Source organism: Eptesicus fuscus, chromosome 8, assembly GCF_027574615.1.
Source record: "Eptesicus fuscus isolate TK198812 chromosome 8, DD_ASM_mEF_20220401, whole genome shotgun sequence".
In the NCBI taxonomy this organism is placed as follows: Eukaryota; Metazoa; Chordata; class Mammalia; order Chiroptera; family Vespertilionidae; genus Eptesicus; species Eptesicus fuscus.
The window spans coordinates 90,378,117-90,390,528 of NC_072480.1; positions in this window are offsets into that span (position 1 = coordinate 90,378,117).

A 12,412-nucleotide genomic window follows, 5' to 3' on the forward strand; every position below is an offset into this window, starting at 1 on the left:
ATCCAGGTATGGGGGCAGACTTTTCCCCGTGGTGCTCATAAAATGACACATAGACATTTACTATGATATTTTGGAATCAATAACAAACCTATCCTTGTTAGCTAACATAGTTTGTCACTAGTCAAATTCATCCTTAGGTACATTAACTTCAGCAGGAATTTAAAAGTGTTTGTCTTTGGCAGTTTTGGTAAAGTACTCACAATGTATCTTTAAGAATTGTTCCAGCCGAAACCGGTTTGGCTCAGTGGATAGAGCGTTGGCCTGCAGACTCAAGGGTCCCAGGTTCGATTCAGGTCAAGGGCATGTACCTTGGTTGTGGGCACATCCCCAGTAGGGGGTGTGCAAGAGGCAGCTTATCGATGTTTCTCTCTCATCGATGTTTCTAACTCTCTATACCTCTCTCTTCCTCTCTGTAAAAAATCAATAAAATATATTAAAAAAAAAAAAAAGAATTGCTCCAGCCTATATGTCATGTTTTAGAAAACTGAGAAGCTTTGTTTCCAAATATACTGCAAGTATAACGTTTTCTAATGTAGCTATAATGTGTTCATTCCTTTGGTGACTTAAATATATTAAATTGTAGAATAAATGATTATTTACAATTCCCCACAAAATCAGAGAAAACAGTTTGCACTTGAATTTATATTTAACATTGTCTTAGTTGTATTGCATATTACTAGAAGTTATCACTAGTCTCTCAAACTGGTACTTTTGATTAGTCTGAAAAAATAATGATCTATGTATACATATAAGCCAAGCAACCGGAATGCCAGAACGACTAGTCATTATGATGTGTACTGCGGCTGGCCAACTGGCTCAACAGGGGTCGCGGCCCTCCCCCCGAACTGGTCCTAATCGGGGACGGGGACGCCTGGCCAACCCACTCACAGTCCCTCCCCACTATTGGCCCAGCTTGATCGGCCCCCATCAGGGCAGTCCAGCCGGACCCCACCTGTGCACTAATTTGTGCACAAGGCCTCAAGTTTATAATTAATAGTTAAAGTATTTTCACATATCATTTAGTCTTTTATTATGCTACCAACCTCCAATAAGAATAGCAATGCCCAATTAGATTAAATTTGAGACCAACAAAATATCAAATTATAAACTATTAAAAATTATTATACTTGAGTAAAATAATCCAACTCATATCTGAATTGAGATACATTCTGTAATAATAAGAGCAACCACAAGAAATAGATGGGTGCTCTCAACGTTCCCAGCCCTATTCTAAGTTCTATGCGTATTTTGACTCATTTATTCTTTAAGTAACTCATGTGGTAGGTGCTATTCTTGTCCCTCATTTTAAAGTAGAGGAAACTGACGTCCAAAGGAATTCAATAACTTGCCACAGCTATAGCTAGTCAGTGGTAAAGCTAACATTCAAACCCAAGCAACCTGGCTGCACAGTCCACACGTTTAATGTAGTAGTTATAGCGCCCAGGATACAGCCAGGAGTGAGAAAGCTGCGGAGAAAGAACTGGTTGGTTTGTATGTATGTGAAGCAGCCAAGTGCCTACCCCTCAGGCCTCCTTCAAGTCCGGCAAGGGTGGAGAGAAGCACTAGTCTCTTTCTTTCCTCCAGTTCTGGGTTTATACAAGTCACTGGTCCTCTGCAATTCAGATTCAGAGACAAGAAGAAGGAGTCATCTGCCTATAAACTAATTTCTTCTGTACTCTCTCAAAATATTTAAAAATGTGTAGGTAAGAGCATCTGGCTGCACTCACCATGGTATCTTGCATGACCTCTTCTGCCCGTCTCTGCTCTGGCATTGCATAATTGGGCTTTAACTTCAGGGACCTAACTTACTTAATAAGACTACTTTATGAATTGTTAAGGTAAAATGCTTTTTATGAAGAGATGGGAGGACATCAATTGATTTAAATTTTTATCCAGGAAAGAAAAAGGCCAATTTGAAAGCTTTTATGAATTTAATGCTGCCTATTTTAACTGATGTTTATGCAATTCTTTGGAAATGCATAATTATAGGCTAGCACAAACACAATTAAATTTCCTCAAGAAGGAATTATTGCATAACTTCACATTATAATCTTCACTTCAGAGTGTCCAGCTGAGATAAGGGCAAGGATGAGAAAGACAATGATTAAGAAAGTAAAAAAAAAAAAAAAAAAAAAAAACAGAAACAAAAATCTCATAAATTAAGCCTGAGTAGTTTATATTTTTTAATACTCAGATCCTACATTTTTACTTATAATCCATATTTCTACTTATCAATAACTTTTAAATATATATTTTATTGATTTCAGAGAGGAAGGGAGAGGGAGAGAGAGATAGAAACATCAATGATGAGAGAGAATAATTGATTGGCTGCCTACTGCATGCACCCTACTGGGGATGGAGCCCACAACCCAGGCATGTGCCCCTGACTGGAATCCAACCTGGGACCCTTAAGTTTGAAGGCTGGCGCTCTATACACTGATCCAAACCGGCCATGGCTATAAATATCTTTATAAAAACAGTAGGGATAATAATATGAGTAATTCAAAACTACAAACAAAAGAAAAAACACACAAATACATGCTTTATTTCTCTACTAATTATAAATAGAGAGTGGAGGCCTTTCCCCCATAAAGCCTAGTTCTAGAACATGTATTTTCCTAGTATAAATACACTAACAAATTATAATTATTCTAATATCTTTTACCAGTCATCTTTTTAATCTCATAAGACAGAATTTCTAAAACCTAAAGATATAGCTCCATTAAAAAATAAAGACCCTTTTTTTATTTTGCAATGAATATCACCAATGTTACCTACAGACTCCTAAATTATTTTGACTCCTTTCTGTTTGAAAACAGGGGAATAATACTAAGAACAGAAAATGCTGTACAAATTTTGAAAGGCTCAAAAGTTCTCTGTGCCTTATAAATCCACTGAAGAGGTATTGTGCTAACTACACTATCTATTTGGCAGTTACTTATAACTTCATTTTTGAACATTATTTATTGAACTACTTAAAATACCTTTCAGTCAGTAGGTTACTAGTAATGTGTGATTGATTGCCTAAGCATCTAAGTCCCTATGTCTATATTCTACACTAGATAGGTCAGCTATAAACATTTGTTGATTACTTTGATCTACTATTAAGAGAGTATTATTGGAAGAAACATCATAAGGCATTCAAATTAAAAGGTGGTAGTTAAAGTTTGCATTCATCTATGGATACATTTGACAATCATTATCAAAGAGCTCCTATATGACATTACTATACTATTAAAGAATGATTTGGGGGCTATAAATCATACCTTAAAAATTAAAATAATATGAAATTATGTTAGCAAAATGGTAAATTAGGAATTTCCAGCACTCATTCCCTCCCAAAAATATCAATATGAACCATTATGCATGCACAAAAATACCTTCAAAAGAGCTAAGTTTTTCATGAGAGGGATTACATTCTGGATTAATTTTGAAATTACAGGCATTTTTGTTGTTTAGTAAGTTTATCTGTAAATGTCATGTTTACAATAAGTATGAAACTTATTATAATGTGAAATTAGATTTTATTAAAGAGGAATTTTTTGGACTTGTGCTTGACCATTAAAACAGTGACTCAGCCTAGCCAGCATGGCTCAGTGTTTGAGAGTCTACATATGAACCAGGAGGTCACCATTTGATTCATGGTCAGGACACATACCTGGGTTGCAGGCTCAATCCCCAGGGGGTGGGGGGTATGCAGGAGGCAGCCATTCAATGATTCTCTCTCATCCTTGATGTTTGGATCTATCTTCCTCTCTTTAACTCTCTGAAATCAATAAAAACACATGTTTTATTATTGTTTATTGTTTAAAATATATTTTATTGATTTTTTTACAGAGATAAAGGGAAAGGGATAGAGAGTTAGAAACAATGATGAGAAACATTGATCAGCTGCCTCCTACACACCCCCTACTTGGGATGTGCCCCAACCAAGGTAAATGCCCTTGAGGGACCCTTCAGTCTGCAGACCGGACACTCTATTCACTGAGCCAAACCGGTTAGGGCAACACATTTTTTTAAAAAGTGACTCAGTTGGTTTGAATGCATCCTCTGGTGTACTGAAGGGTCATGTGTTCAATTTCCAATCAGAGCACACACCTGGGTTGCAGGTTTTATTCCTGGTCAGAGTGGGTACAGGAGACAACTATCAATGTTTCTCTCTCACATCAATGATTTTCTTTTTCTCTCCCTCTCCCTTGCTCCCTCCCTAAAAAGAGAAAAAGCAATAAGATTATATCTTGGGGTAAGGATGAAAAGAAACAAAACAAAACATCCATAAAGTTTAGGACTCATCACATGGGTATTTGAAGACGGTCTTTTGCAAACAATTAATGTAATAGTAACAACAAATAAATTACCTTCTTATATTTTTACTAGAGGCCCAGTGCACGTAATTTGTGCATGGCGGGGTGTGTCCCTCAGCTCAGCCTGCATCCTCTCCAATCTGGGACCCCTCGAGGGATGTCCAACTGCCCATTTAGGCTCGATCCTGGTAGGATCAGAGGGCATTCGGACATCCCTCTCACAATCCAGGACTGCTGGCTCCCAACTCCTTGCCTGCCTGTCTTCCTGATTGCCCCTAACCGTTTCTGCCTGCCAGCCTGATCACCCCCTAAACACTCCCCTGCCAGCCCGATTGATGCCTAACTGCTCTGCTGCCAGCCTGATTGCCCCTAATTGCCCTCATTTGCAGGCCTGGTAACCCCTAACTGCCATCCCCTGCAGGCCTGGTCACCCCTAACTGCCCTCCCTTGCAGGCCTGGTCCCCCCAACTGCCCTTCCCTGCAGGCCTTGTCCCCCCCAACTGCTCTGCCCTGCAGGCCTGGGGCCCCCACCACTGCCCTTCCCTGCAGGCCCGGTCGCCCCCAACTTCCCTCCTCTGCTGGCCTGGTCACCTCTAACCGCCCTCCCTTGCAGGCCTGGTCCCTCCCAACTGCCCTCCCCTGCTTGCCATCTTGTGGCAGCCATCTTGTGACAGCCATCTTTGACCACATGAGGGCAGCCGTCTTGTGTGTTGGAGTGACAGTCAATTTGCATATTACTCTTTTATTAGATAGGACATAGGCCTGGTGCATGGGTGGGTGCCGGCTGGTTTGCCCTGAAGAATGTCCAAGATCAGGGTTGGAGTTCCCTTGGGGCATGGGGAAGCCTGGGTGAGGGGCCTGTGGTGGTGTGCAGGCCAGCCACACCCCCAGGCAACCCAAGTGGAGGCCCTGGTATCTGGATTTATTTATCTTCTATAATTGAAACTTTGTAGCCTTGAGCAGAGGCCAAGGCAGGCCAGTGGGGGCAGGATGCTTGGCTTCCTCCATCACCGGGGGCAACCCAAGCCTCCTGCTTGTTCCAGTTCTGTGGCCACCACCATATTTGTTGGATTAATTTGCATACTCACTCCTGATTGGCTAGTGGGTGTGGCTTGTGGGTGTAGCAAAGGTACAGTCAATTTGCAAGTTTTTCTTTTATTAGATAGGATCAGCACACCAATTTAGGAGTACCTTATTAAATAATTACAGTTATTCAAATTTGTATTTGCATCTAATATTTTCATGACTCATTAATTGATTTATTGAATTAGATTTCTTAGTTAAAAGGCATATGTTTTTGTTTTGTTTTTCCTGGTGGATCAAAAAATATCTACAAAACAATCCAACAAATAAAAAGGTAAAAATACAAAGTACTTTTTAAGATGTAATGTAACTAATTGTCAGGTTGAATTTTTTTAGACACACACCCCCACACACAAAAAAACCACAAACAAAAGAAAACAGTTTAACAGAAACCATAATATGTATGAAATTATCTCAAAGAAGTATTTCTTTTTAAAAATTATATAATGTTTCAGACTCAGCAGCTGGTCCTTGTCATTCAATAGACAGCAGAGCTTTCAGTGACTCACACATGTGGGGGAGGTAATTCCGTTATCTGTGCAGACTGTAGTACCTGGTCATCAGTTTAAATATGCAGTGGCATTTTCAATGTAATTAAATGTCTAATTGTGCATCCAAAATTTGTCTATGTATTGGCATGCATAATAAATTATAATTTATAATTGTTGGAAACCACTAATTTGAAATATGTGGGACTAGTCTTTGACATCTTGACTGTACCACAAGACTCATTATTTGAAATTATTTAAACCATGTTAATTGAACTGAAGTTTAAATATTTTAAAATTGATACTGTTGGAGAAGGAAATTGGAATTTTCAAATTACATTTATGTTGGGCTATTTTTATATTCCCTCCAAAAAAGCAACTATTTATACCAAGAATAATTAAGATAATAAATGCATATGAGTGAAATGAATTTTTTTAATTGTTATGTGTTGTTTGGGGAAGATATTTATTATACATTGAGAAGAATAAAAACATTTATGAATTACTATTGAGAATTGGACAGAGTTAAAAGTTTAGTTTCAGTTACTAAGTCATGTTAAAATTACATCTAAAAATGAAAATACAGATACAACCTCTAAATGAACAATTTTTAACCTTTTCAGTGCCACAGTTAACTGTATTGACAGAAACCCTGTTTATGAATTACATCCTTTGGGCAACCCATATCTATGGCTGGCATTGCTATCATAATAATAAAGAGCTAATATGCTAATGGTCGGGACGCCGTGACTTTAATGACCAATCTCAGGAGGCTGCCTGCGTGTGCAAGGCAGGGCATTGCTCTGGAGACAGGGCAGAAGTGGGGAGGCACCTGGAGGACGTGGGACCATACTGTGCCAGGGAAGGCTGGGGTGAGAGCCCGTAGCACCCCCTCACTAGTCCTTTGCCACCCACCACCCACTGCTCGCACTCAGAGCGCCCCACCGCCCACCTGCCAGGGGAAGGAGCACAGCGCAGCAGGCAGGAGGCTTCCACACCCTCCTCTGGGGCCATGACAGGGGGGAGCCACTGTGTTTCTCAGGAGACGGGGCAGAAGCGGGTGGGGGGGCAACCGGAGAAGGAGAGACCAGCCCAAGGCAACTCAAGGGACTGAGGGTGGAGCTGGAAGCAGCCAGAGGGTCGGGGGCTGGGCCAGGCATGCTGGAGCTCTGCACAGAGAGGTTCGGGTGTCAAGGCAGGGTGGCAGGTGGGTGGGCGGGGCCACGTGATTTCACGTGCTGGGCTCCTAGTTTAATACAATGCTCCGATAAGGTCACACCCATTTTTAAGGGCTGACACTGGTGAGCTATCATATTATTCTATTTAATCACTGCCTATAGCATATGACCTGTTAAATACTTAGATATCCTTCCTACTTATATCTAAGTCAATATGAACTTCTATTGCATGTACAGGTAGATTGTGTGAACTAAAATGAATTATTTAATTTCAGAAAATTATATTTAAGTACTATAAATTATAAGACAGATATAGCCACAATATTTCCAATGAATAATCATTAAACAATAAGCAGATCATTCATTAAAGTAAAAAGCAGTCACAAAGTTACTGCCACAAACCAATGTACTAGAATTCCTTTAGTTTAGCTAAATGGACTAATAGATATTCAGACTCAATATGGTGGTCTAAAAAAAGAACTGTAGAAGCCCATATTTACATCAATTATTAAGTAACAAGTTACTTTTTATAAACTGAATATTTCTTCTCAATCAACATTTTAATATCAACATTGAACTTCAATCTTTTTATCTTCTTACCCACGCACTCCATAAAAGAACTCATCTGGGAAATTGATATAGAAAATGACTCTTGCCCTCTCAATACTTTATTGACTATTGTTTTAAATTAGGATTGAATAAGCAGTCTTAGATCTACCTCTGATTTCAGGCATAATAAGGATATCCAAATGAATATTTACTTTAATATGTTATAAGCACTATGATAGAAGTATATACGGAATATAATAATATATCAACAAATGAAAGAAAAATCAATTCTGGAGTACGAAAGAAAATATTTACAAGAGAGAGAGATAAGTTACAGAACTCTAAAAACAGAAATAACAATTAGGAGATTATTTCAGTAACTGAGGTGAGAGACAATGAGATCAGAAACTAAATCAGGAGCAATAAGGTGAAAGAGAAAGGATCTGATAGGAAACATGTTATTAAAGGGAAAATGAATAAAATTTGGTTACAAGTGGATATAGTCTGTAGATCATATGGAGGAGTGTGGGGAAGGGAGAGAAGCTGACATCAGATTTTCAGGTTCTGAAGATCCCAGTCTGTTAATTAGGAGAAAGGACTCTTGGAAGAAATAGCAGATCCAGGGTCCTATCGAGAGTTCAGGTGTAGACTTGTTGCCGTTTCAGAGATTGTGTACATAGTGGAGCAGGTGGTGTAGACTAGATCACAAAAGCAGTTTGGAATTAGCAACCTATGTTTTAATGCACGGATTTAAATATTATAAACATGTGGTGAGTGCAAAGAGGTGACCAAGGCCTGTTGCCCGACAAGGAAGAAGAGCCATCAAAAGACAGTTAGAAAACACTGCCAGGTGGCTAGACCATCAATAGGAGAAAGAAAGTAACACACCATTATTGCATCTTCAAACTGGGCCGATGAAGTCAAGTTGACTCTGTGATGCACCTCAGAAGATCTTTGCATTTATTTGAATGTAGGATTCCTTAAACAGTCACACTTAAAAACAAAATAACCCCCCAAGTATTCTCTACTTTTGCAAATATCTGTCTATGTCAAAGATTTGTACATTTTATTTTGAAATGGCCACAGATATAATTTTAAAACTTTACCTAAATTTGGTTATAAGTCTTGGACTTGCAATATAGAGTATTATTTCCTAAAGCTTTGTTATACTTTAAAGAAAAATCTGTTTTATAATTTTTAAACATCAAGCAGAGTCAATTTTCTTATTTGGATTGTTAAAATTATTACAAGAGTTTATTTTAATGCTGACATATTACTGAGGAGTTAATCAATATAAGTTTTGTAATGGGTATCATAAGAGAAAAATTAGGCATATATTTTATCTATTAATTCTATTATTAGTTTACTTTACTAAAATTATCTACAAAGATATTTCTGAGAGAATAATTTTTTTAAAACTTAAATTTGCAACAGTGGTCAAATGGCTACAAGGTATAAACAAGACAAAGGAAGATGGAAAAGCAAAATTAAAACTTCTTTGTTCCTCTCTAGTTTACTGCTCTAAAAAGAAATTGTGATTCAAACAGCTTACAATTTAGAGTAAAAAGCTTTCTACTTAATCAAAATTTATTTTAAAACTATAAAATCATAAATTGAAAGATGATTTTTTAAAATTCAACATACTTTACTCCTAATAGTTGTTGAAAGATCTTAAAAAAAACATTTCTCAAGAATCTCCAAATGTTTTACTTTATTTAAGAACTTTTAGTACATATAATTAAGGGCAGTTTTGAAAAAATATAAATGACATGTTAATATTAAAACAATTATTTTTATTTCTCATTCCATTAGCACTAATTAGTGTACATGATCCCCAGAAGTAGGACGATTAAATATAATCTATGCTTCTGCTTCATCAAGAGCATTTCTAGTAACAATTTTTTTGTTGTTTAGCAGTAGGTATTTGGATAGAGGGCCAGTATATCTGGAACATTTTGATCACACCAAGGACTTGGTTATTGCTAGCATAATTAAATTCTAGATTTAGTGAATTATATTATATTCAAAAGTACACCTCCTTACCAGTGGGAGTAATTTGCCCTACAGAAATCTGCTATAATATTTAAATAAAATTGTTAATCAGGGACCTTTACAGCTGCACCTGCTCATATTTTTAGCAGGAAACTGTGTAATCACTGTCAGTTCTTTCAGACCTGGGCAGAGGATAACCATCATACAACAGAAGCATAGTTCAAGAGAATCCCTACCTGCTGCATTATCTGGCTCTGCTAAAGAGTGAGTGACATGGGGCAGAGGGCACCCATGGGGAGGAAACACACACACACACACACACACACACACACACACACACACACACACAGGCACACGCACATGCACGCGCACAAATACCCAACAACAACAATAAAGGAATTACCAGAGAAAGTTACAAGTGACTTTCTTGAATAAAGTTAGAGATATGTTTCTTGACTAAAGTTAGAAAAAAGTTTAATGAATCAGACTATGGTAAATCTTCTTATTTTTAAAGGAAGATTTTGGAATACAAAAGCAGTTGGAGAATTCAACAAGAGCCCCACAGACATGTCTAAGTCCATCGTGTCATCTTAAATTTTTAAAAACGTCTGTGGGTTTCCGCAGGGTCATGTTGGAGCACCCATTACTTGTTATAAGATGCAGCAGCAAGTGAATGAAGTGCTTTCAGAGGCAGAGCTATACTATGGTCTGAAAATTATTCATAAATTTTATCTCGAAGTAATCTCTCTTCCTTATTTGAATAGTTCCATAATTCTAAAATTCGCTCCAATGGTTATTACACATATTGAATATGGATTTGGGCATACATGATCAAATATGTATGACTTACAAGACTCTGTGTTGGTGTTACGAGATTTAAAGTTATTCTTATTATGCCAACTGTTAGAATGGCTATTATCAACAAGACAGGTCGTGATAAGTGTTGGAGAGGTTGTGGAGGAAAAGGAACCTTCATTCACTGCTGGTGGGGATGTAAACTTGACAGCCACTGTGGAAAACAGTATGGAGGCTCCTCCAAAATTAACAATAAAGTTATTATGTAACCCAGCAAACCCTCTCCTGGGTATCTACCTGAAAAATGTGTAAACATTTATTTGCAAAGATGTATGCACTGCAGCATTATTCACGATGGCCAAGACATGGAAACAACTGAAGTGTACTTCAGTAGATGAGTGGATAAAGAAGATGTGGTAAATATATACAACGGAATACTACTCAGCCATAAGATGAAATACTGCCATTTGTAAAAACATGGATGGATCTTGGGAATATGCTATGTGAAATGAGTCAAACAGAAAAAGTAAAGAAACATATGATTTCACTCATATGTGAGATATAAAACTCAAAAGCAACAAATGAACAAATAGCAACAAACAAACAAAAAACCTCATAGACACAGACAAAATTATAGTGGTTACCAGAGGAAGTTGGGGTGAGGGTAGCAAAGAGGAAAGAAGGTCAAATATATGGTGACAGAAGATGATTTGACTTTGGGTGGTGGGCACACAATGCAATATACAGAGCATGTGTCATAGAAATGTACACTGAAACCTGTGGGAAGCACGGGACTTGGTTGGAATGTCTGGAAGGAGGAATCTCTGAAAGGTTGGGGGCCTCTGAGGGGACCTTGCGGAAGGCGGCAGCCCCTGCCTTGACTTTCCCAAACAAGTCGGGGTGTTTTGCTAGAATCTCTATGTTTAGTCTTTAAAGGCCCGACCTTGTAGAAGCATATGCTTTCTCAAGGATGCTCACCCTGCTGATTGTATCCAGAGGTTAATTTTAGTTCAAGCTGCTGTGACAATAAAAGCCTAAGGAGGCAGGCGAACAGGCTGCTTGGCGGTGATAGCCAATAGGATCTTAGCCCTCCCTTTCACAGAAACGTGTGTTAGAGTCATCATTCATCCGTCGTTCAGGGTCGGTCAGCCTGACAAAGTGCTACCCCCCACAACCCTGGGTGTGAGGACAAAGGAATGCAATGAAACCCTCAAAGACTAAGAGTAAGAAAATGAAAGTAACTGCAAAGTAAGTCATTGGAGCCCGCTTGGGATTTCTAATTTCGAGGAAAATGTTTCTCAGCTAAGGAATTCACTATCTCTGTTATACTTCTTAAGAATGACAGTATGTTGTCCATGAGAAAAATAAGCCTATTTCTGAAAGTAAGGGGAAAAATAAAGTTTGTCCTGTATTTGCCTAGGAAGCAAAGGTTTTATATATATTATTAAAATAATTATATTATGTTAATCAGGAAGTTAATTATGTTAAATGAATAGATTACTTAATACTGTTTAATGATAATGATAATAATAATCCTATCTAATAAAAGAGTAATATGCACATTAACCATCACTCCGCTACACCCAAAAGCCATGCCCACAAGCCATGCCCACCAGCCAATCAGGAGTGAATATGCAAATAAACCCAACCAAGATGGCTATGGCCACAGAGAGCAGGAGGGAGGCTTGGGTTTCCCTGACAATGGAGGAAGCCAAGCTTTCCGCCTACCCTTGCTGGCCTAGGCCTCCAGTCAAGGCTACAAAATTTCAATGATAGAAGATAAATCCAAATAGAAATAGCAACAGCCACGGAGCTGGAAAGAGCAGGAGGCTAGGGTTGCCCTCGGTGATGGAGGAAGCCAAGCTTTCGGCACACCCTGACCAGCCCAGGCCTCCGCTTAAGGCTACAAAGTTTTAATTATAGAAAATACATAAATCCCAACAGAAATGGCTGCTGCCATGGAGCAAGCAGAAGGCTTGGCTCCGTTCCAGGCTACAAAGTTTCAATTGTAGAAGATAAATAA